The 22,522-nt window shown below is 59.4% G+C and overlaps 1 protein-coding gene across 2 annotated transcripts in view; it reads left to right on the top strand.

Moving 5' to 3' along the window:
* Positions 1 to 15,572: 15,572 nt before the first annotated feature.
* PLEKHG5 (pleckstrin homology and RhoGEF domain containing G5) overlaps positions 15,573 to 22,522 on the top strand; it is a 35,350-nt gene continuing 28,400 nt past the window's right edge. Inside the window, exon 1 of one of the 2 annotated variants that reach the window (XM_024554175.4) lies at positions 15,573 to 15,683. The gene's annotated coding sequence lies outside the window, so the exon portion shown is untranslated. The remainder of the gene's footprint in view (positions 15,684 to 22,522) is intronic. The other variant, XM_053920173.2, reaches the window with a different exon arrangement.

The following is a 22,522-nucleotide window of genomic DNA, read 5'->3' as shown; positions in this document are numbered from 1 at the left end:
TCTGCTGTGTGGTTCATCACACGTGATGTTTTATTTTCTGAAGGATGGAGCAGTGGGGCAAAGGTTGTACGCCACTGAAACAAAGAATACAGTCGATTCCTCAGAAAGTTCTTCCAGGACCTGATTGTTGGAATCTGGATACGCATAGGGAGACTGGGGCCACGGGAACGCACCCAGTAGGAAGGCAGGCTGGGCGGTGGGATCCAGCACACCGGGATGCGGAGACGCTCCTTGGTCCTTGCCCCGTGATGGCTGGTGGGCACGGGAGACCACTGGAGGGGTCTGCCTGGGGCGGGTCGCAGCCCCCATGGTTGTGCCTGTCCCCTGATCATGTGATGCTATCTGGCTTCTCTCCCATCCCTGTGGGTCAGGCATAGAGGATGGTGTCTCGTCTTTAATCAAGGGCTAGCAGGTGAAAGCTCGGACTCCAGGACCGTTCACTGTCTTTGCTGATCCGATGGTTTTATGCTGCAAAAATTGCTCTCAAGCCAGAAAACCTGTCTTCAGGTCTCTGAAACCAAATTTGTGCTGACTTCTCACCTGAGACTGAAGACGCAGCCTGGGCAGAGGTGGCCCCCAGGCGTCTTGGAAGAGGCCTGGCAGGGCCGCTCTGGGAGAAGGGCCGGCCCTGCCTTTGACTGGACCTGAACTCGTACACGCGCACAGCTCTGTACCAATAAGCGCTTTGTCCTGGGATGTGGGATCCTGGTGACAGTGCCGTTCCCCTGGGTGGCAGTCTGTTCCTTCTCTCCCCTGGGCGCACGGCTCCTTGTCCTCCAAGGTTGGAGTGGCGGGGTGTGCAAGGAGGAGCGCGGAGGATGGGGAGATGCCCCGGAGGCAGCGTTTCCAACTGGTACTCTGAATTTCAGCCCCTCAGCAGGTCACGTTGAAGGAGGCTACCAGGGTGTGCAGGTTTTAGCCTCTGGGTCCATGGGAATCGTTGATCATCGTCTGTACGTGCCCGTGCCCGGTAGACGTGCACATCCTCCCGGGAGCCCTGGTCACTCCAGGCTGACTGATATTCTAGAGACCATTACGGTCTGGCTTCTTAGTTGCCTCTTATTTATATTTAAGTTTACCCTGTACGTGTTTTCTGTCTTGGCCTTGCAGAGAACTTGGAGACAATCTGCCACCATCTACTCTTTGCTCCTCCCCTAGTTCCTTGTGTCTTCATCCTAATAGTCACTGTAGGCTATTGGCAGCAAGCCCCAGAAAGAAAGTGCTGCTCTGTCATTTGCCCTTTCATTAAGTCCAGGCTTGCCTTCAGCCTCACCTCCTGCTGGGGATGAAGGATGACAGTTTGCTTCTGCCCCCATCTGGAAAGAAAACAGACATCACCACTAGAGGGAGCTGTCAGCCACAGTCAGAGGGCCAGACCCTCCAGAGTGGGCCGCAAGCCTGCCTAGGCCTTTCTGGGGGATTCAGAGGTCCTGGAGATGGAGCTCTGGCCAGCTACAGGGGTGCCAGTGAGACCAGCGGCGGTGCCGTAGACCCTGGGTGTCGATTTGGTGATCCTTGTCGACGGTTTCGGCTTGTTCTGTCTGCGGTCTGTGGTTCAGGATGGGTAGGCATGAGTCTGCATTGGAGTTACTTGTGTGTGTGATTTCCGAAGTAGTACACGCTCATTTTAAGGAAATTAAAGAACTGTGTGGCTTAGAATGCGAAAATCCTGGGTCGTTGACTTCATGATTCTTTAAAGTCATTTCTTTTAAAGAGATCCTTTTACAGGAAAGGGAGATACAAGAATGAATGATGAGATTCTCAAATTCTAGGGTTCGTTTTATTTTATGAACAAAGTTCAGTTGTCCCCACCTGTCCCCATTAGGTCTGGGGGTGGGCACACATGAACCCTCTGAGACCCCAGCCCGGAAACTGAAGATTGGAGACGGGGGAGGGGCAGGGAGCTGGCCCTGCAGGGGCTGTGGGTTATGATTTTCGGGAAATCAGAATCCGAGAGTGGCTCGTGGGAGGGGACAGCGGGGGTAACAAGGCCACAGGCTGCGCAGAGGACCCCCGCCTCCCCCACTGGGGTCCTTTGGTGGGTGGTTACTTACCCTGCCCAACGCTTGGTTGTCTGCCTGGCAGACAGTGTGGGGACCAAGCGACGTGGGTACAGGGTTCCTTTTGTACCAGATGGTGAATTTTTTAAAAAATTGTTTTGTTGGTAGAATTTTTTTTTTTTTAAAGAGTCAGACTCTGCAATGGAGTGAGTGAGACAGAAGGCTCTGGAGTTCGAGCTCTGAGGTCAGATCCTGGCTGGACCGCAGGCCCTTCCCCTGGGCCCCTGCCTGCGCAGTGCCTGAGGCCAGGCTGTAAGCGAGGGCGTGGCTCAGTGGGTGACCCGACTCTGGTCCGAAGGCAGACTGTCAGAGGCAGGGACCAAGGTTGTAACGTTCCGGGTCACGTTGGGACAAAGCAGAAACCCATTGTCGGAATCAGAAACCATCTTACCTGCCCCACCGCTGGGCAAGTTCCCCTTAAAACCGGCCTTCCAGCTCCAGAGCTCCAGAGAAGTGGGTTCTGTGGCTCCCGCTAACAGCCCCCTCCCGGGAGATGGCCCTAATCCTCCAGTTAGTGCTTTTGAACTTGCGTTATCCATCCACACACGTAGAAAACGGCCCTTGAGCCCGCTGCTGCATGGCGACCGCTTCATCCCCTGGTGCTGTCTCATCTGGTCTTTTTCTAAACCGAGTGTGCTTTTTACATCGGTGTCCTGCTGTACATGTGCTTTTCTGCCAGCCTTTTTCACTTGACATTATTTTGTATCATTAAATATTTTTGAGAACGTGAACTGGTGTGATTTCATTACATACCTAGGCCATTTTGTTCCGGGAGATTATTTCAGTGCTTCGGAGAAACGGTGGCAGAGACACTGGTGACACTAAGACACTGGAGGGGCTCGGGGCGCTGTGTGGGGAGACAGGACACCCCAGCAAACGCCTGTGCCCCTTTCTACTCCGGTGTTGAATGCAGCGGCAGTGCGGTTTTTCTGTTGGGGCCTCGGAGTGTGAGCTGAGAGGACGCCATAGCCTTTCTGGTCTGTCTGAGAGTGTATTAAAAGGAAAAAAATTGCTCCCAGAAAATTTCAAATTAAGAAAGAAAGAAAAAAAAAAAGGGCCGGGCCTCTGCCTGTAACTGCCTCTCATGAGTTTAGCCCCAGTCCCCACTCCCAGGGTCAGGCCTGAACAGTGGCTAAAATAAATATGGGGACCATCTGTACCATGAGAGGGGAAAAGCCGCATGATTTGGGGGGGGCCTCTGCAGAAAGGCCTTGCTAAGCTAAAAATTTCCGAGGTTTTGCCAGGAAAAGAGTGGGGCGGAGGGTGGGCTGGTGGGGGCAGCCTGAGAGGAGCCGCCATTGGGGCCTGGGGCAGCAGGTCCAATCTGGAAGTGCTGGGAGCTGAGTAAGCGAACAGCCAAGCTGCAGACAATGTGTTGGGCTGGGAAGCCAAGGGTTGCCGTGGCGACCAGCCTTGATGCTGGTGGTGCTCAGCAGACTGTGGTTTTTCTAACGCTTTGGAACTGGCTTGCTCTCCAGGCTGTGACCGTCTGCTGGGTGGGGAGAAGCCACCAAACTTTCAGGCCTTCCTCCTCACCAAGGCGGCTAACAGAGGGGCTGCTGCTGGGACCGCAGAGACCAGGGTCTCCACGGCATCGCTTTCTGGGAAAGGAAGGAACGCCAAGGCAGGCAGCTGTGTGAGAACTCGGTTCCAGGGAGTGAATGGGTACTTGGGAATGGAAAATCCAAGGGGAGAAAACCGCCGGCAGGGAAGGACAGGCAAACCATGGCCACGAAGTCCATATGTTAAAATATACGGCGCCCAGGGGGCCTGCGGCAGAGGGAAGCAAATTGGCCTGGCTGAGAGCTGCATGGTTTTCTGTGCAGGCGAATTCAGCTGGAGAAACTAAGATAGGAGCTGAGTCTGGGAGAAGGCCTCCAGGGTTGGGACTGCAGCTGGGCAGAGGGACGCAGACCTGTGGGTCTGGCACGAGGCTCCAGGGCCAGGCGAGGTGGCCCCACCCCAGAGGTCAAGCATGAATTCAGTCCTGACAAAGTATGAGTCTTCACCTCACAGCTGGCTGAGCCTTCGTCCCCAAACCAGTGAGTATGTTTTCTTCCTCTTTTGCCCACAAAGGAGGGTTGATGACCATGAGCCAGGAGAGGAGACTTCGGGGATCTTGGAGGGGCCCCGGAGAGCCCATGCTTGCTGAATCAGTCTAGATGCTTTAAGAACCCCTCCTGCACCTGTGCCCGCACCCATTTTGTCCTCACGGGTCTGTGAGTCATGATAACCTGGGAGGCCAGGGTCACCCAGCCCCATGAGGTTTGGTCCTCAGCCTTGCCTTGTGGGTGCAGACAGTTGTCCTGTCTCCTGAGCAGGCAGAGTAGGGAGGCTTTCTGTCTCAGCCATCCACTCCAGAAAGAAGGAAGAGCAAGATCTAGGCTTAAGAACTGAGCAGCTGGCAGACCTGGGTGGTATGGCTGAGTGGATTGAGCACTGCCTTATGAACTGAAAGGTCATTGGTTTGATTCCCAGTCAGGGCACACGCCTGGGTTGCTGACCAGGTTCCCAGTAGGGGCGCATGAGAGGTGACTGCACACTGATGTTTCTCTCCCTTTCTTCCTCCCTCCCTCTATCTATCTTTAAAAAAAAGGAAGAAAAGAATTGCCCTGCCCTTCACAGGCCCTTCACACCGTCCTGTGCATTATAGTTGGGTCCCCATTGCTAGGATGGCCTGGAACAGGCCCTCGACTTGGCCTTTGTAGTGACTTTAAAAAGGAATCCTAGCCAGTGGGGCTTGGTTGGATCGTTGTCCTGTATGCCCAAAGGCCCAAAGGTCGCAGGTTTGATTCCCGGTCAGGGCACATACAAAAGGCAACTCATCGATGATGTTTCTCTTACTCCCTTGCTTCCCTTCTGTCTAAAATCAAAAATGTTCTCAGGTGAGGAAAACAAAAGTGGGGTGGGGGGTGGGGGGAGCATGAGATTCCTCCTAAACTTCAATATTTAAGTTCTCTTGGCCATACGCCATGACGCACTTTGGGAAACGTGGAATCAGGACTAGTGTGCACGGAGTCCAAGAGCCTTCCTGCACCCCAGGGTCAGAGCCCTGCCTCAGAACACCTCATCCCTGCCCGCAGAGCAGTGGCCCGGAGCACGTCAGCTCAAATAAGCGCCCCCAGTCTCATCTTGGCACCCCACCCGTGGCTGGCCCGGGACAGGTCTCTGAAGCAGGCAGTGAGTCATGGACCCTTCCTCCAGCGCCCACACAGGCCCCTCACTGCAGGGCTGTGCCCTCCCAGGAAGGGGTCTGCGCTGCTGACTTGCTCCCTCTGGCTCACCCCGCAAACCAAACCTACCTGTCCCGTCCCCCACCCCCACCCCGGGCTCTCCACTGGGAGTGGCCAGGCAATAAAGGGACTGGCTGTCCGCCCTTGCAGGTCTATCACAGTCATCCATGAGCCCCTGTGACTGTGACTGGCCCAGCACAGCTCACTCACTGAGGGGGGCTTATCTCAGGCCTGGGTGAAATGGGGGTTACAGGCCTTTTGGGGTGTCCCCCAAATCACAGTTGCCACGTGGATGGCAGAGAACGGCCACCTGTTCTGCCTCAGCTGGACTGTGTCTTTAAACCGTTTATTTATCTGACAAGTGTGAATGTGTCATAACCCCTCATTTAATCGCTTGCCATATTTATTGAGCGCTTACCGTTAGGCGGTAAGTGTACTAGGGCTAGGGAGAGGCTGGCAAACGAGGTAAAAGCCCGTCCTAGAAGCTCGCTGATGGGCGAGTGATGAGGGCTTGTACACAGGACTTGAATCGTTTGTGCAGTGAGAGACAGGGATGCGGGCAGCCGAGTTCACACCTGAGAGCTACTTCTCTGAGAACACCAATCCTAGGGGTTCCCCGAAGCAGGGACATCGCCTCCAGGGTCAGCCGAGGTCAGCCGGGGAAAAAGCCAGGGTGGGAGACTGGGAGAGGAGTGGGGGAGGAGTCAGAGGGCACCTCAGGAAGAGAGAGGACAGGCAGGGCCGGCTGGGTGGGGGCAGGGGGCTGTGGCCCGGGGCTGTGGCCTGGGGCCGTCCCCTCGGGTCAGCCGCCAGCCGTGGACAGGCTGGCGAGCCTTTTCATACCACGCAGGTTCCCCCTCCGGCCAGGGAGCACTGAAGCAGGTTTAACAGGGTGGGTGGCATGATCTGGCTGGCACTGTAGGAAAATCCTTTTTGAGAGCAGTTTGGCAAGTGGATCCGGGAAGTTTGAGGAGGAGAGTCTAGCGAATGAAGAGCAGAAGAGTCAGGAGATCGGTGCAGTGATGTGGACGAAAGACGGCCGCCTGAGCCCTTTGTTACTGGCATGTAAATAAATAAACATACCCACACATACGTGTGTGCACTCTTGTTCTGCTTATACAAGTAATACGTTTCATTGCAAAATGTTCAAAGAACCCGGTCAGGTAGGTAGCTCAGTGGGTTAGAGCATTGTCCCCTTACGCCAAGGTTGCGGGTTCGACCCCTGGTCAGGGCACACACAAGAGGCAACCAATGGGCACATCCGTCACGGGAGCACCAAATTGATGTTTCTCTCTCTCCCTTCCTCTTTCTCTCTAAAATCAATTAATACAATAAGATGTTTAAAGAGTACATATAATGAAGATATAAGTTCTTTGATTTTTCTATTAGTTCCAGTTGTATTTCAGATTTTTCCCCACGACTAACGACACAACTTACACGCTACTTATGTGTGTCTAGGTAAAAGTTTTGAAATAGTAGAAAACATGCAGTTTCACAATTGGCTTTTTTTTTTTTCCAGTTCATCCTATATTATGGACATTTAAAAATGCCAATACAGCCCTGCCTGATGTAGCTCAGTGGATTGAGCACCGGCCTGCGAACCAGAGGGTCACAGGTTCGATTCCCAGTCAGGGCAGATGCTTGAGTTGTGGACCAGGTCCCCAGTAGGGGACACATGAGAGGTAACCGCACGCTGATGTTTTTCTTCCTCTCTTTCTCCCTCCCTTCCCTTCTCTCTAAAAATAAATCAAATCTATTTTTTTTTAATACCGATACATAAAAGCCTCCCTCATTTCTGAAATGGCTTTCTGGTCTGTGTGGCTGCATCTCACTTTCTACACGGGCCCGTAGGAGTGAGCAGTGCGGTAGTGAACACTTCCACCAAAACCCCTGTGCCCTCCTGACAGAGACTGAGTTCCTGCACGTGGGGCTGCTGCGGGGGAAGGTGCGAGCCTCTCGCATTTTCCTGGCTCTTCCCAGGTTGTCGTCCAGGAAGCCTCTTCCTTTCCCACCAGCCCCATATTTTGGCCCTCCACATGCTCTGTCTGTCTGGCCATCGCCTCCCATGAGCCTGTCCCCGACATACGAGGGGGGGTAGCTGGCAGGTGTCCCCTGACAGGCTCCCCAGGCATTTCTCTTCTTCGTCCACTCCCATTCCTGAGATGCTGTGGCTCCTGGCTGAGGCGCAAGGCAGCTGCAGGCCCTGACATCCTGCCTCTGGGACTTCCGAGGGTGGAGGGCACCCAGCACATGCCTTGCATAGACCACAGAGGCCCCCAGCCTGTGCTGCATGCCAGCTGTCCTACCCACTGGCTGTGGGACCTCGGGCAAAGCCCCGGCTTTCCGAGCTTCAATTCCGTTATCTTTAAGGTGGAGGTGGTATAATTGTGTGCGTGCCACACAGGCCAGTGTGGAGGTCAGATGTGGTGGTGTTTGCACTGGTGAGCGGTCGCCCCAGGGTGTCGGCCTGCTGTGTGTGTGTCAGTCGGTTCTCAATCGTGGGGTGGTATTTACTTGTGTGCCTAGTTGTCTTCCACTGTGTGTTGGACATTGTATTTTAAAAATCATTTGCAAGACAAATTTGAGGCCTAGGATGATCGAGGAGGATTTTCATGTGCTTCTGCCGCATGCCTGGAGACACCGCCAGGCTGGGGGGACCTCACTCCAGATGCACATCTGAGGTCCTGTGGACTTTCAGCCTGTTTCCCTAGGCCTGTAGGGCCAGGAAAAGCGGGGTGCGGTCTCCCAGATCTTCCTTCAGAACACACGAATACCTTGAGGGAAAAACCGTCTGCGTGTACCTCCCGACATCCTCCTCTTCTTTATTTTGGCTGGTTTGAAGCTTTTAAGATGAGAAAAAAAAAAATTTTATTCAGCTTTTTTGGCTGTCCCAAGTGGGAATCTTAGCCTCATTTACCTAATCCAGCCCTGTGGGGGGCAGAGTCCCACTGAAGGCTCCAAATGTTCAAAGCACTTAGCACATTGTTTTTTTGTAGCTGTTGTTGGATCCCAAACTATCGTGTATGTGTGTGTGTGTGTTTAAAGATTTTATTTACTTATTTTTAGAGAGAAGAAGGGAGTAGAAAGGGAGAGAAACATCAGTCGGTTGTCTCTCATATGTACCCTAACCTGGGACTGAACCTGCAACCCAGACATGTGCCCTGGCCGGGAATCGAACCTGCGACCTTTTGGTTTACAGAATGGCACTCCAACCACCTGAGCCACACTGGCCAGGGCTCACCCTTCCTTGAAAACTGAAAACCCAGTGTCCTGGGAATCCTCTCAGTCTGGGGCATACTGGACCAGGTGGTCACTGTAGCTGGAACACAGGCTAGGCCTCAGGGCCTTTGCACTTGCTGCTTTCTCAACCCAAAATGCTGCTCTTCCCCAGATAGCTGCACCTCACGTCAGTCCAGTCTCCACTCAAATCACCTTCCTCAGAGAGGGAGCTTTTAAAATAATGTTCACGTGCACACACAGACACAGCCACTCTCTCTGTCCTTACCTGCTTTGTTTTTCTTGAGATACAAATGAATAGGACGCCGTCGGTACCTTGCCAGGACCTCGAGGGCCAGCATGCACTGCAATGCCAAGAGAGGCCAAGACCCAGCGTCTGCCCTGCCCGAGGCTGGGCCTGCATCCTGGGCTTGGGGGAAGGGGCGTCGGTCCTCCACGGGCCAACAGGGAGACGAGGCCTGCCCTAGGCAGCCTGCGTCTCTGCTGGGGATGTCCAAGGGGACTGTAACAATCATTTCCAAACCTCAGGGCCAGAGCTCCGACAATGAGCTAGATACTTTGAAATCCCAGCTGTCCTGGAAGTCTAGCCTGCCTTTCTGTGGTCAGGAGCCTGGCCCAGAAGCCTTTGTCCCTCGGACAGACTTGGCCCTCGAGAAGGCCCAGCCTCTCAGTCTGTCTGGCCAGGCTTAACAGTCTGCAGTGGCCAGAGGCCGGCACTGAGCCTGGAACGTGGCCACGGAGCCTCGGCCGCAGACGGCACTGGGGAAACAGGCCTTCGTTTCCTCCTCTCCCCCCACCCAGGTTGGAAGACCCTAGCAGCCAGTGGACAGGGCACCTGGGTCCAAAGGGGTCTCAGCTCCTCCCAGGTGCTGCTCATATCTGACCCCAAGCCAAGCATCCAAGTCTGTGGGCTGCTCTCTGAGCAGGTCCTTTCTGGCGGCCACCTACACCTCTGAGGTGGAGGTGGGCCCAGCTGGAGCAAGCCGCTCGGTATTTGGAAGTCAGCCCTGGCGAGAAACAGTTACAGAGGATTGATCCACATTCAAGTCCACAAGCATTCCTCTGGCACCTGCTCTGGGCGGCTAGGCCTGGGCCTGCCTTCGGGGGAGAATGAAGCCAGTAGCTGCCCTCAAGGGGCTCCCAGTCTAGACGGAGCTGAGACTCCATTGTCCCAGTGTGTCACCTGCAGCAGAGCGGGGCTCAAGGGTGGGGCCCTGGAGATGGGGCTGGGGCTGGGTCCCAAAGGGTCTGAGTGGCCGTGCCAGGGAGGGGGCAGGTGTTTGGTCAAGGCAGCGCCACTTCCATATTTGCACAGCATCCTCGCTGTGATTCTAAGAGGTCAGCTCTGGGCCACCCCAGCAGCCGACCCTGCGCATGAGGCCGCTCTTCTGAACCAACTCCTTTGACCCCACAGCGACCCTGGGAGGTGGCCGCTGCACAGGTGAGGGGACTGAGACCCAGAGAGCCTAAGCAGCGTGGCTAAGGTGACATAGCACCAGGTAGGAGCTTGAGCTAGGATCTGCCCCCAGGCGCCAGGCTGCACTTTGGAGGCTGACTTGGCAGGGGCAAGAGGGAGGCAAGGTGGGGGCCCCGACAGGACAGGGGTGGCCTGAGCTGGAGCTGGGCCACTCTTGAGGCAGAGCTCAGAATGGCGTGGGCAGCTGCTCTGTGGCCAGCCTGGCCCAGGCTGTGCTTGTCCCCAGGCTGTGGAGGGCAGATGGGTGGGTGACAATGGTCGGCCCGATGCTGGACGGTCACTGGGCCTCCCACCCCCTCGCCTCTGGGGGGCCACCTGGGTCTGAGGGGCCTGTTGTCTGGCTGTCCCTCACATTCAGAGAAGCCCAGGGAGGGACCCACTTTCCTGAGACCTGTGGCCAGTGGGCTGAAAGGTCAAGGAGGCTTGTCCAAGGCTGACGGGCTCCCAGAGTCCCAGGGTAGGAGGGCATCTAGGGAAGGGAGGAGCTTAGGACTCAAGTCGCCTGGGTCCTGAGCAGCTGTGGCAGGAAGGGCCACTGGCTAGACCCTGGCGCACGTGGAACCTAGACATGTTGGCCGTGGAGGGGGCAGTGGGTGCCACCGAGGGTGGTGCACAGACTCTGGCTCAGCCTCCGCCCACCCCTGGCTGACCCGGCAGGTCTCCCTCAGCTTCCTGTGCTGTGCGATGTGGGTCACCGGGGCACAGTGATGGGGCCATTAGGTCTGGGTCCAGGGCCTGTCCCGTGTCAGTATCTCAACCAGGCGCCCCGCCAGGAGCTGGAGAAAGAGACCTGAGACAGGGTCCCTGGCTGAGCAGGAGCCTCTGCTTCTGAGGGGGTGAGAGCAGCCAGGCTTGCCCGGGGCCTGACCCCTCTGTGCCCAGTGCTCTCTCCACACGAGGCCACCTGCTAGGTTACACACGTGTGCACCCTCGAGGGCTGGGGCGGCCTGGCTGGGTGCGGGGGACACCTCAGCCCAGAAGTCTGAAGCGCCTACTCTGGGGACAAAGCAGAAACCTCTGTCCTAGGCCCCGTTGTGCCTGGACATCTCAGTCCCAGGTATGGGGCCTCCAAGATTGATAAAAAGGGCCACGAGGGCAGCACAAGCACACGGGGTCACCTTCAGACCCTCCTGGCATGGCCAGTGCAGCCTGCCCTGCTGGGCGGTGGGCCACTGGGGCCAGGGCTGGGGGACGTGCTCAGGGAGACGGCCCGGCTGGCCCCAGGCCAGGTGGCTGCAGCCCAGATGTCCACCATCACCTTCCACAGTGCTGGACCCAGAGGTGGCTGAGGCTCCAGGGCCGTGTTTCCAGTCTTTGGAATGGTCACTCTGCAGGGGAGGGCCTGGGCCGCCCAAGTCAGCCCCCACTGTTCACCCCTCCTACAGGGGCCAGCCCGGAGTGCGCCCACTCCCTGATGGCCTCCACCCCACCCTGGGCCCCCACCCAGGGGCCACCACCACGCTATGGTCCTGGAGGGTCCCCCCCGGTACCCCTGGCAGATGGGGGCAGATTCTTCTCATTACCCGGAGCTGCAGGTGTGGCGGGTGGGGGTGGTCAGTGGGGCACGTGTGCTGTCAGCCTGACCCACGGGCAGATGCGGGAGAGCTGGAGGGCTGGGTTACATAACGGGCCTCCGGCTGCTGGCTTCGCTTTCTGCAGCCTGACCTGGGAACACTTAGCACCGCACAGCCCGTGAGGCTGCTTCTAATGCAAGCTGAGCATTGGCACTGGGCGCCGCCTGTCAGCACCAGCTCTGTTCCCAGCTGGCACTCCTGGCTGCCCTGGAGGTCCAGACAGGCCTTTCAAAACGCCAGGAGGAAAGGATGTGGTCGCCAGCTCCAGGGGTGCTCAGGGACCACAGAGGCTCATGGTGGACCTTGCCTGGGGGAGAGGGAGGGGTGATGAGGGGGCAGGCTGCAGAGACCCCCCAAGTCTTTGTCTCCTGGGGGCAAGCACCTGCTCTTCACCAGGCACCCTGCATAGCCCCTTGTGAACAGGAGGGCGGGGCTCTCTCCTTAACCATTTCACAGACGTGGAATGGGAGTCTTCAAGAAGTGCAGTGCCCAAGTCTGCCCAGCCAGTGAGGCCGAGGGAGGACCCTGGATGGGCCCTACTCCTTTGGGAGCAGCCCTGAGGAAAGGGGCCAGTCGGGCTGGGTGAGGGGGAGAGTGTCTGGGGGCTCAGCTGAGGTCTCTGATGGCCGTGGCTTGCTGGGGACAGCAGGTGTGGGGTTGGGGGCGGATCAGCCCAGCTGCTCTAGTTCCCCTTCCAGCCCCTTACTCAGCAGCCTCTGGAGGCTCCTACCCCAGCCCTCCCGGGGCACTTCCGCCCTCCAGGAACTAGCTGAGGCTCACCCAGGCTCAGCCCCACCCCTCACCCAAGGCCCTTGCCAGGCCCTGGACAGAGTTGCCCCAGGTCATCAGCTCCACATCCCTCTGTCTGTCCTGGCCCCAGCCCCAAGGGGCAGTCCAGAGGAGGCACAGCCACTGGCCTCCTCGCTCCCCTTAGGCTGTCCCACCAAGAAGCCAAGAGACTCCAGGGGATAGGGCGGGAGAGAGGGCCTGGGGCTGTGGGAGGGTGGGCTTCCGGTGTGGACCACCTTGACTCTGGCTGCTCCTCTGTACCCTGCAGTGGCTGTGTCATCGAGGCCATATGGCTCCCAGCCTGTCCCCGTGTTAGGCCTGTGTGGCCCTGGGTGGCTTTCCCCCACCCTGGCCCCGTTCCAGCTTCTTCACCCTGTGTGGGGTTGACAGCACCCACCTCCCGGGGCCAGCCTGAGGACTAAAGGGGACAATGTAGGAGCCGCACTCGGTGGGGCCTCTGGCCCGGGGCAGGCGCAGCCACAGTTGGTCACTCTGCTGGCCTGGAGCTGGGGACACAGCAGCAAGCAAGACAGCCCCCACCACCCCGACCCTGCCACCTCAGAGGAGGCCGTGAAGAGCCCCCCACGTCTGTGGGCCTCCTCACCAGTCATCTACGTTCTCTCTTTTCTGTTCTTTTTCTGCCTACTGTCTAGTTTCCTGGCATCCCCCAGACCGTTGAAAGGCCAGGGGTGTCCCCCAGCCTTTGACAGGGGTGCCTCATGGTTCTAGGGCTGGTATGGCACCCTGGAGCACTGTGGGCCCTTTCCCCAGCCTGGTGGGCTCACCCTGACCGCCCTGCTTGCAGGCCCGCCTTTGTGTGCAGGGAAGAAGGAGGCACAGCAGGGGCTGGGGAACCTCCAGCCTGGACACAAGAAGTGTGGGTGACTCTCTGTGGGAGCCAGAGGAGGATGTCCTGGCAGACAGACTGGCAGCAGCCGAGGCAGGGAGGTGGGATACAGGAGGCATGTTTGGGGACAGAGAGAACCTGGGATGAGGCATGCGCCCTGGAGAGCGGGGGAGGGAGGGGTACAGCTGGGCCTCTGCAGGTGGGTGCTTGCAGGGGGGCGGAGGCTCCTTGTGTTCCCCCCACCAAAGCGGAGGGCAGGCAGAAATCTTTGCTACTCGCCCACCCACACCACGAGGCTGCTTTGGGGATGGCTGCTCTGAAACCATCACCAAGAGTGGGCCCCCCAGATCCTGCACAGAGGGTCTGGGCTGGGTGACTGCTTGGGGCCCACCCCCACCCTGCAGCCCTGGCCTCTGATGGGTGGGCACTGAGACCAGCCACAGCTGCTGGGGACAGATTGTCTCACTCCCCAAGCTCAGCCTGACACCCCCACACTGGCCACCTGCCCGTGAACACGAGCCGGGCACCCCCGACCTCCTGTGGGCACAGGCCCAGGCCATGCAGGTGCCAGGGATCCGGGACCAAGGGGCCTGTGTGTTGGTCCATCCCGGGCCCTGAGCCCGAGGAAGAAGGCAGGCAGGCAGATGGTTCGAATTACTGCGCTGCCTCTTGGCATCTTAACCCTTGGCTAGGGGCATTCAGACTGCCTGGATGGCCACCCCGACCACCCTCCCACCCGCCACAGCCCTGGGGTGCCTCCACCCCCGGAAAGCAGAGCCTTCTCCTGCCAGCTTCCCTGCCCAGGCCTCGTGCCGCTCTGTTGCCAGGCGAGGTATTCGCCTCTGCCCCGGCTCTGCCCCCAACTCCAGGCTAGCTCCTTGGAGGCCCTGGAAGGCTGAGGGGCCAGGGGAGGGTCAGGCAGAGGTGACTCGGCAATACGCCACTTCTGGGTCTCCATGAGGCCAACCCACTGCCCTCCGACCGCCCGGCCCTGTGCCCTAGGTGGCTGCCCAGGCCCCAAGGTGACTTTGAAGCCAGACCCTCCTGGGTCCAGATCCAAATTCCGCTGCCTGTGAGCTGAGCCTGGTCCCTCAGCTGTGCCAGAGGACGACCCTCCTCCATGGGGGAACCAAGGTTCGTCCTCTGAGGGGCAGCTCAGGGAGGAGGGCAGGCCCGGATCTCCCGAGTGCCGGGCAGAGGGCTCTCCTGGGAGGGCGGCTGCAGTTTTCGTTTTCTAACACGATGAAAACGTGCTGTTTTTACAAGGCTTTGGAATAAATTGACTGGTAACTTTCGTTTTCTGTGTAGCTGTTTGGTTTTTTTTAAACTCTTCTTATGGTTCTTTTTGTGAGTGGCTTGCACCCCCCTCCCCATGCTCCTCTGCCCGCCAACCCTTCCGACCTCCCTGCCCCCACCCCACACCTTGGTCCCCACCCCCCACACTTGTGTCCACAGTGCAGGGGGCACGGAAGCCCATGTGGACATGCCAGGGGCTCTGCACGCCTTTGGCCTGCCAGGGCTCCACACATGGCACTGCCTTTGGTGCAGCTGGCACAGTCCAAGGATGGGGGCGGGGACAGCCTGGGGAAGTGTGGCCAGTCCAGGAAGGGGACAGGCCCTCTGCGAGAGCTCAGAGGGCAGATTCATGGCCTCACTGGCAGCCTGCGAGTAGGGCCTGGCCAGCAGCTCCTGCCCTCTGACCCCTGGAGCCTCCCCCAGGCCTTTTCTCAGCGGAGTTGGGAGATGGGCCTTGAGCTCCCTGGGGAGGGTGCTCGAGTCTGGCGGCTGAAAACTGCTCCAGGTCATTCCACGGCACCAGCACCAGCACGGTGCTTCCAGTCCTCACTGAGAAACCCTGCAGGCCCAGCTAGGGCTGGGGCTGGGGTCGGAGGTCAGGCCCGGGGGGCTGGGATCACTCCTGGGGCAGCACACTTTTCTCCTCTGGAAACTTATCTTAGCTGAGAGACCATGGAACAATCGCACTCTTTTCCGGGCCTCCGCCGTCCCCAGACGGCCGGCCCATCCCCGAAGTGGGGGCTCCGAGGGGGCCGGGAAGTCGAAATTTGTAAAATGTCTGTAGGAGGGGAAGAAAGGCGCTTTGTGTGGGGCCGGGGCCCTGGCCATTGGTCAGCTCCAGGGCCCCCAGCCGCTCCCAGAATGCTCCCCTTCCCTGGGGAGGGCCGAGCCTGCCGGCCCAAGGCCATCCCCAGGGTCCCTGCAGCCCCTCTGCAGCCCCTGTGCCCACTGCGTCCAGGCCTCGGGGACCCGGGTCCCCGGGGCCGCCCAGCCTCTGCGGGCACGGGCCTGGTCGGGAGGCCTCCCCAGGCCTCAGCATGTTTCTCTACTGGAAGAAGCGGGGCACCTATGAGCTGGAGGCCCTGCCCAGTGCCCTGGCCGGGCTGGAGCTGGGGGCTGGGGAGCGCTTCTCCTGGAGCTCCACCCTGGACATCATCGAGGACCTTGGGGGTAGGTGGGGGCCCCCTTCTGGAAGGGCTGTCAGGAGGGTCCCACACCCAGTCTGCCTGGCCACCTCCCTTTGACCAGAGCCTGTGCCTGGTCACCACGCACATTCCACTGTCAGTCCCTCGCTCAGCAGTGGTGTGGGGACCAGGGCCCCTCCTGAGGGCCACTCCCGGTGGAGGAGAGGGGCCCAAACACGAGGACCCCGAGGGTCTCTGGGTGGCGAGGTGGGCTTGCTGGGCTGGGCAGTGGGGGCCCCGACAGCTGGGCCTGGAGCAGGGCAGCCAGGGTTCTGGGCTTCAGGCCTAGGCTCCGCCTCTGTCCTCCACCCCACGATCGGGGCCAAGCGATGGCGTGAGTTCTGGAATGTTCATGTCCAAGGCCTGGGACACGTGTCATTTCTCCTGTTATCCACCTTGCAGGTGAGGAAGCGAGGTCCTCGAAGGGCAGGACAGGCAGTGGGGGTGCGGAGCCCCGCAGCCTGCGTCCGCATGCCGACAGGCCTTTTCCCCGACGTGGGATATTGGGAAGGCCGTGTAAATGGGCATCAGGATGCCAGTGGTGTCGTGGGGTGGCTGAGAGGGCCCCCCGGGGTGGCACAGAGCAGGGACACAGTCTGGGTGTGACGTCATTGTTGCTCACCCCATCTCGGGCCCCAGGCCAGGGGAGCGGGAGCCTCTCCTGGTGCAGCTTCCCTGCCTGGCATGAGTCTCCCCTGACCCTTCCTGTGGCCGGAAGGGACCAAAAGTGTGAGAGATAGGCCTGGGGTTCACCATGGAAGGGAACCATGTGGGGTGTGAGTTCCACAAAGCTGCTCCCAGAAAGGAGAGTGACAGGTGTCCCTCGTGTGGCGATGCCTCTCCTGCTTCCGGTCTCGCTGGCTGCAATGGATAGGGGAGCGTGGCTGCTTGGAGGGATGGTGGGCACAGGGCCCCCCGGACACCTTCAGAGTGAGTGCAGGAGGCAGGCAGGGCAGGACGTGAGAGGAGGAGCCAGATGCGGGGTAGGGGGTGGAGGCGGGCCAGGCAGGGCTGCTGGGCGGCCAGGCTGTGGAAAGTGCAGTCCTGGAGGCAGAGGGTGGGTTGGGGACAGAGTGTCTGAGGGGCAGGCTGGGAGAGTCCCGACTGCTTGTGCTGCTCCACCTGGCAGGTTCCTGTCTACCCGAGGCAGGTGAGGTGGCTGAGGTCCTCACTGGGCCAGAGATTTGCCTGAGGTCACTTGGCCAGTCCCAGCCACAAGCCTGGGAGGCACCAGGGTCTCTATTCCCCCCCATACAGGCTGTGCACCCTGGTCTCCCAGGGCTCTCTCCCTTCCCCTCCATCTTCGAGAGGAGCCCACACTTGCTCCTGCTGGGCCCTCTGCGGGGTACCCTGGCCACTTGGTGTGGCTCCAGAGCTGGTTCTGTGAAGCCTGCCCACCCCCTGCACTCCCCAGGCCAGATAGTCCCCATCCAGTGCCAGGACTGTTGAAAGCCTTGGCTCCTGGCATCTCCATGTCCACCCTTTGAAGCAGGGACAACTCTCAGTGTCCCCTTTACTCTGGAAGGGAAGGCTCAGCGAGGTTTGGAGCGGGCACCCAGATATACCCCTGCAACCCTCAGCTTCAGAGCTACAGGACAGGGTGCTGCTTACCCCTGTGTTCCTGTGCCCACTCCACCCCGGCTGGGAGAGAGGCCCCAGCACACAGTGGTCAGGGGCGGGCACGGCACATGAGCAGACCCTGGGGGTGAGCTGAGGCAGGCTGGGGCTGTAAGCCAGGCACACAGCTGTCTGTGTGGGCTATGTCCTCTGCAGCCAGCCGGTCCCTGGCCGGGGCCCATCAAGGGTGGGTGGTGAGCCTGGTGCCAGCCCAGCCCCATGATGGGGGCGGGGCTCGTGCCCAGAGCGTGACTGTCCTGACTCGGAACCTCAAGCCCATTTCCGCAGCCCTGCTCCTGTTCCCCTCTTGGCCACTCTCGGTTCCTCTGAGGAGCCCGGAGAGGAAGCCCATGGTGGACAAATGGGCAGGTGCCCACAGCAGCCTCAGCCAGAGGAAGTGGTCAGCTGGCGCCAGGCCTGGGGGCAGGAACTGTGTGGACAGTTTCTCCAGCCCCAGGAAGGAACTCTGAATGTGTCCACCCCCTCCTCTCTCTGAGCCTGGGGGCTGCGGGCCAGCCTGGCAGTAGTTGGGGTCTCCAGGCCTCAAGGGAAGACGCCAGAGATGTTCTGGTCTAGGGGTAGGGACAGCCTCAGAGGCCATGGTCCATGCTCCTTTCTCCCCAGGTGATGGTCCTCCCCCAGGATGCCCTGTGGGGCTTTGGACCGTGTTTCTTGGCCACCTGTGGTTCTCCAATGGGTGTCGGAGCAGGGATGGCGGATGGTTCCTAGGGCCACTGGCATTTGCCCAGAACATGCCCTTCTGGCTTTTGGCCAGATATGGGCCAAATCTTGCCCTTCCGCAGGCTGCCCTGGTGAGGGGTCTGGCCCAGCCCGGCCTGCCGCAGCTGCCCAAGAACGCAGAGGCTCCCGAGAGGGCTGGGCTCGCGTGGGCAGGGCATTCAAAGCCGCAGCTGCTTCCTGGGAGCGGCAGCCTTTGTGTGGCCAGGCCTGGGGTTGGGAGATGGTGGGCAGGAAGGCTCTGGGTCTAAAGGGTTCATTGGAGGGGGCTCACGGGTGAGGAGGTCACCTGAGGAATGACAACAAGGCAGGTTTCTTGTACACTTGTGTCAGCCTGGGGCCAGCTGGGAAAGGGGGCACTTAAGTGACAATGGAGGGATCCACTCATGGGTGCCAAGCACCTAACTGTGCCAGGCAACACTGGGGAACCATGGGGCAGTGTTGCCCAATGGTTGGGAGCACAGACTGGGAGTCTTATGGACCTGGGTTTAAGTCCTTCCTCACCCAGTAGCCGCAGGACGGTGGACCAGTTGCCCCGCCCTCAGTTTCCCCACCTGGGAAGTGGCGCAGCGAGCATGCCTGCACCTCAGCGTTGTGTGGAACGGCGCTACCCGGTAGGTAGATTCTCCCATTCACCGATGTAGATCGCGCCATTTAAAACTAATTTTAATGATCGATTTGGCTTCACTCAGTATATTCCAAACATGAGCATTTTAACATGTCATCAGTGTAGCCAGTCATCAGCGAGATCGTACCTTCTTTCCTTTTCCCTGTTTGCACTCAGTCTTGAAAATCCAGGGTGTATACAGCACCCTCAGTGTGCACTAGCCTCACGGCCCGTGCTCAGGGGCCGCCGTGGCCAGTGGCTGCCACTTGGGGTCGGCCTACGCTGCAGGGGTTGGATGGTGAGATGGGACCGCGTGTGGACGCGGAGGGCGCTGCAGGTGTGAGTTGAGGCAGAGCTATGGGATGGATTGGTAGTGTTCCCTGGGTGACCTGGGGTGGGGGGAGACCGGCCGAAAGTAATAGGTCAGTTTGGAGGTCCATTCTGGGACAGTGGGATCGAGGAGGGAGAGATTCATCTGGAATTTGGATACGACAAGATAGGCCTTCCCGAAGTTCTCTGCATTTGACTTGGGTCCCCGAGAGCGGGCAGGATGTCAGTAGCCCGTGCTGTGGAGGGTGGGGCGGGGGACAGAACCAGGGAGGGCTGGGCCAATGTCAAACGCTCAGTTCCATCTGGGGAGAGGCAGTGAGTCACATGCTGAGGGGCAGGTGTGAGGCGATAGGGAGCGGTGGGGAGTGCGGAGGGTGGAAGGGTGTGTGCCAGTCTAAAGCAGACATGGCTCAAGAACTGGAGCCGTCACGAATATGGGCTCACAGCTGCCAGGCTCCTCTGGTTTGTCCAGAGAAGCCAGAAATCTGGATTTTTATGTGAAATCTGACTTTTCAGAGTTGGCAACCGATTCAAATTCTTTTGAAGCGCTGTGCTCAGCCAAAGAAAACGTGTCTGCAGGCCGGCTTCTGCCCAGACACCCTGTTGGCCAGTTGTGGTAGAGATCATGTCGAGGGAGAGGCAAAGCGGCATTCTGTGACTAAGATAGAGGGCGGGGGCAGAGCTGGCGAGGGGCTTGTCTGCCTGGCTGGGGGGCCTGGCTCTCCCCAGGTCGATGGGGGCTGGAGGAGCTGAGAGGGCAGCTGGGCTGTTTCAGACCCAGACAGCCAGCCTCCGGCATGCTGGGGGTGGAGGAAGTTCAGGGTTGCAGGTCTGCCTGGGGTCTAGCCAAGATCCCCAAGGACGAGTGGCCAGACACCTGCTCAGGTTGACTCAAGTCAGAGGGGCACTGCAGGAGGTGGGGAGCAGGGTGGCAGGGAAGCAAGGGAAGACACAAACTTGCCGCCCCCTCCCTCTTTGCTCTAGAGGGCCCTCTCCACGGACCCTCTGCTTCTGTGGGTCCCCTCATTTTTGCTCCCCAACAATTGCGGGGCTCTGTATCCACTCAGACAGACCTTCCCTGATCTCAGGGCTCCAGGGCCCAGAAGGGGTTGCCTGTCTCAATTCAAGTTCTCAAGAGAGTGAATCTAATTGGCTGGCCTTGGCCAGGTGGCCACCTCGGCCCCAATCAACTCTGTGCAGGGCAGGCCATCACCTGGTTAACACGGCTCCTAACCAGGCCCTTCCTGCAGGGCTGCTCATGGGCAGCTTCCTGGGGGGAGCTTGCGGCAGGCCTGTGGTGGGGAAGATTCGTGCTGGTTCCCGAGCCCCGCCCCGCCCCCAGCCGCTGTAGTCCCCTGAGCCCCCAGAGCTGCCAGGGTCCTCACCCATTTTCCTGTGTTTGGAGTCTGTGGGAAGCTTCCATATGGGCCCCAGGAGGTTGACACTGCAGCTCAGCGTACACAAGGCTCTGGGGCCCAGGGGAGCCAGGACCCAGCAGTCTGGAGGGGGGTGGCCGTAGAAAGTAGACTGAGCACCTTGAGGGAGCTGGAGCCGGGGATTGGAGCCCAGAGAGGTCAGCCGGGCAGAGCCCTGGTGACGGAAAGACTTTGGAACCCACACATCCAGGACCCCAGGGTGGCTGTGGTGGGCCTGCAGCGCATGACCTGGACCAGTCACGGCAGGGCCCACAGGGCTGGGGAGGCAGTTCCAGAACCCCGAGCTGGAGCCCACAGAATTTCGAGCCAGAACCCAGAAGTCTTGGGGCATAGGGCTAAGAACTTGACCCCAGGCCCAGAGTTGTGAGAACCCAGGGACCTGGGGTCAATAGCACCAGACCTTGTCTAGTGGAGTTTGAGAAGCCCCCTGCAGGGTCCGTGGGAAACACCCCGGAAGCTGACGGAGGGCCCCAGGTCCCTGTGGCGACCCAGATGGCAGAGAGGGCTGCTGTAGCTGTGGTGAAGAGCCCTGCCTCCCCCACCCCGTCCCCTGGCAGGCAGGGCTGGGGCAGAGCCCCCAGGCCACTGACCCAGGGGCCCTTCAGGGTCCTCGCAGGGCCGCGTCCGCTTGCTAATGCATTCATTGGGTGCTTCTTGCGTGTGCCCCAACTGGGGCTCACCCGCAGACTGGTGCATCTGGGTGTGACGACGCTCTAATCCAGGGGTCCCCAACCCCCCCAGGCCTCGGACCCTATTGGTCCCTGGCACGTTAGGAACCGGGCCGCACAGCAGGAGGTGAGCAGTGGGAGAGCTTGTCCCCCCAACCCCATCCGTGGGCCACCCCCACCCTGGTCTGTGGAAAAATTTCCTTCCATGAAACCAGTCCCTGGTGCCATAAAGGTTGGGGACTGCTGCTCTAACCAACCGAGCCACCCGGCCAGGGCCAGGAAGCAGAGGCCCTGAAGGGAAATCCAAACTGTGATTCTGTGAGCTGAGTGAGGCCGGTTGGCCTGAGAGGCCTCAGGGGGACCTCGCTGCTCAGGCTGCCGGAGGGACTGTGCCCTTGCTCCCCTCAGCCCGATGCCTCAGCCCCTTGGAGCCCTCTGTGCAGATGCTCCCGAGTCAGCCTTGTCCCTGAGTCACCCACAGCGAGCTCCCCAAGGCTTGTCAGGGTCGCTGGAGCCATGGGTCCCCAGTGCCCAGCTCTGGGCTTGACACATGGTAGTCCCCCATCAGGGGACCTTGGATGTTTGCTGATTGACTCCAGCAGACGTGGGGCTGACACAGTTCCCTCTGCCAAAAGTCCCTGAGGGCAGGGGCTGGGTTCTGGTTGCTTTGAGTCCCTGGCTGGCTGACTCATGTAAGGGATACATACAGGAAGGCAGGCACCCTCCTCTGGCTGAGAGGCCCATGGGGAAGGGGCCGCGGAGCCTCTGGGAGAGGGGCCCAGGTGCCCCTGGAAACTGGATCTTCTTGACCTGGGTCTCATCCACCCAGAGCTCTGGCAGCAATGTGGGCGTGGAATGGGGTCTCCTGGGCTCTGTCCCTTGGGGGAGCCTGGGCCATCTCATCTCATGGAGGCTGTTTCTGCAGTGCAAGTGTTTTGTAACCATTAAAATGCTGACAAGTATCTCGTGATGCCATTTACATAAAGTACAAAACCAGGCAAAACTTACCCATGCAGTTAGAAGTCTGGACAGCAGCTCCCTCCCAGGGAGCACCGGCAGCCCCCAGCAGGGGCTCTGCAGGAGGGCTGGCGATGCCCGGCTCCTGGGTCCGGGTGCTGGCTGGTGGCGTAGACCGTTTTCTGAGCTGCATACTCAGGGCAGCTGCACTTCTCTGTGTGTGTTTGTGCTTCCGCAAAGTTCCACGAATGTCAGGGAAGCAACAGTAGCTACCAAGCCCACTCTCATTTATGGAGCCCTGACCCCATCCCAGACAGCATTTCTGAAGCGGGGGTGGGGGTGGGGAGGGGGAACGCGCCCTGACCAAGTAGCTCAGTTGGTTAGGGCCGTGTCCCCGCACTCCAAGGTTGCAGGTTCGATCCTCGGTCAGGGCACATACAGGAAGCAACCAATGAATGCATCAATAAGTGGG

Source organism: Desmodus rotundus, chromosome 3, assembly GCF_022682495.2.
Source record: "Desmodus rotundus isolate HL8 chromosome 3, HLdesRot8A.1, whole genome shotgun sequence".
Taxonomy (NCBI): Eukaryota; Metazoa; Chordata; class Mammalia; order Chiroptera; family Phyllostomidae; genus Desmodus; species Desmodus rotundus.
Note: the sequence above shows the minus strand (reverse complement) of the source record. Positions and strands in the feature narration are given on the sequence as shown.